Source organism: Protomyctophum bolini (genome assembly GCF_963924005.1).
Source record: "Protomyctophum bolini genome assembly, chromosome: 18".
In the NCBI taxonomy this organism is placed as follows: domain Eukaryota; kingdom Metazoa; phylum Chordata; class Actinopteri; order Myctophiformes; family Myctophidae; genus Protomyctophum; species Protomyctophum bolini.
The window spans coordinates 575,001-577,500 of NC_137879.1; the positions used below are offsets into that span (position 1 = coordinate 575,001).

At 43.7% G+C, this 2,500-nt stretch overlaps 1 pseudogene across 1 annotated transcript in view; it reads left to right on the forward strand.

Moving 5' to 3' along the window:
- LOC308333079 (transcription factor COE3-like) overlaps positions 1-2,500 on the forward strand; it is a 36,912-nt pseudogene that overhangs the window by 23,756 nt on the left and 10,656 nt on the right. The window contains exon 10 of the transcript XR_013966247.1: positions 1,082-1,208. The product of XR_013966247.1 is annotated as a transcription factor COE3-like (transcript). The remainder of the gene's footprint in view (positions 1-1,081; positions 1,209-2,500) is intronic.

A 2,500-nucleotide genomic window follows, 5' to 3' on the forward strand; every position in this document is an offset into this window, starting at 1 on the left:
CAGATCATAATAAATGAACACATTTTATAGCGCTATCATTTATCACGGTCGGTAAACGTTTTGTAAATATCCCATTTAGAACAGAAACAAGAATAGCACCTACTGTATGTCTTAGTCTTAGTTTTAGTCAACATGGATTCGTTTTTATTTCATTTTTATTTCAGTTTTAGTCAGTGAAAAAAGGTAGTCAACGAACATTTTTCGTCCTAGTTTTAGTCGACGAAAACAACACTTATTTATTGTTGTAAATGTGGATCTGCTGGGGAACCAGTAAGACGCGCAAACGCGGGAAGCGAACGCAGCTCGTACATATTTGGGTTTTGGACGTATAGCTGCTTTGGGGACTCCTTATATGGTTATGGCTGAGTCATGGTGACACAAATCACTCAGCTCCATATATGGGCACAAAAGCGGGACAGACAGACACACAGACAGACAGACAGACATGATCTGCTAGGTCTCATAGTAAGTGCTCACTGCGTTCGCAATAAAGGGCTGTGGATTGATTGACGAGGAGAGAGAGAGAGGAGAGAGAAGTCATGCTATCATATTTCTGCTGTAACCGACTGACAATTGAGATAAAATAAAATAGAATAAAGATGATGAATGGAATGTTGATGCCGGAGTCCTGCTTCTTATGCTTATCAATATTGAGACCAATAATTCCCACTGCAGTGCAGCGAAACGCAAACACATTATTATCTTATTTCTGGGGGTCGTTGACGTGAAAATGTCTGAGCACCAAAATGACACAAACGTGAGGTTTTAACCCTCTGAGCACCAAAATGACAGAAACATGAGGTTTTAACCCTCTGAGCACCAAAATGACACAAACATGAGGTTTTAACCCTCTGAGCACCAAAATGACAGAAACATGAGGTTTTAACCCTATGATCACAAAAATGAATGACAGAAACATGAGGCTTTTCAGAAAACTGTCAGGATTTAGAAGATTATTAAAGAATTGTCCTCAGGTCTAAGTTGGTTAAGTTGCTCCATTCAGTATTTAGATATTTGATATTCTTTAATTAATGTGTGTGTGTGTGTGTGTGTGTGTGTGTGTGTGTGTGTGCGCGCGCAGTTGATCACCCCTCACGCCATCAGGGTCCAGACTCCTCCCAGACACATCCCAGGGGTCGTGGAGGTCACGCTGTCCTACAAGTCCAAACAGTTCTGTAAGGGAGCACCGGGACGCTTTGTTTACACGGGTACGCACGCACACACACACACACACACACACACACGCACGCACGCACGCACACATTTCGATTTCTTTATTTGAATCCACAAATTACAATTAATTTTACAAGGAAACAAATATAACGGGGTTGACAGTTCATGTTCACTTAAGGATACACATGGCACCTCCTCCTCCTCACAGACAAACTGCCTATAACAGACGAGACAGAGCTCAGTATTTGGCAAGTTGTTTGGCTTTGCTTTTTGTCATGCCAGCTATTCTTAGGCCACTCATGGTCAGTTTGTTCACGTATAGCCCAGGCTTCCGAATATCAGTATGGCAAATCTACAGCGATACCCCAAGTTTGTTATGCTTCCAAGTAATGGTTGATTCTTAGAATATTTATCTTGGAATGCCTGGTCCATGTACAAATCAAAGACACAGCCCACCTCCAGAATCCTTGTGTCTGGTGTCAACAAAGACAACATCAGGTGTATTCGGGATGTTAGCGAAGACATCTCATGCACAGCTAAACCAATCTGGTAACACTCTTGAATGTTTATACATTGCTGCACTAGATGGCACATGCTTTCGAACTGCATCAGACACTAGGTCAACAATCCGGTCGTGGCGAGCAATATACAAGTTTTTGTATGCACTACATCCATTTGTTACTGTATGTGTGCAATGGATTCTAGGTGTTGTTCAGAATCATGATGGTTTATACAGAGTGTGGGTGTCGGGATACCAGATTCACAGATTGTACTTGGTTAGTAATACTTGTAGTCTTGCTTTGTTGGTGAATTTTAAAACATCCTCCCCAATAGCAGCATTTTTGTACATCGAATGTGAAACAGAGTGATCAGCTGAATCAACACAGGCCAACTTTCCCTGCAGTCGAAGGCCACGCCAACGTTCTTTGGCTTCAGTCTGTTTCGTGCTAAGCAGAACCCTTCTTGCCGTTTCTTCCTGTAGTCTAGTGTCCCCTCCCTGGTGTCCCCTCAACACCCAGACCTATCAACCAAGACAGCCCCTCGACACCCAGAGCTTTCTGGACCAATCTCATCAACCTGCTCGGTTGAGAATCACTGCTAGAGTCGCACAAATCTTCTCTCATAGGGGTCCCTGTCATATCTTCTCTCATGGGGGTCCCTGTCATATCTTCTCTCATGGGGGTCCCTGGCATATCTTCTCTCATGGGGGGTCCCTGTCATATCTTCTCTCATGGGGGTCCCTGTCATATCTTCTCTCATGGGGGTCCCTGGCATATCTTCTCTCATGGGGGTCCCTGTCATATCTTCTCTCATGGGGGTCCCTGGC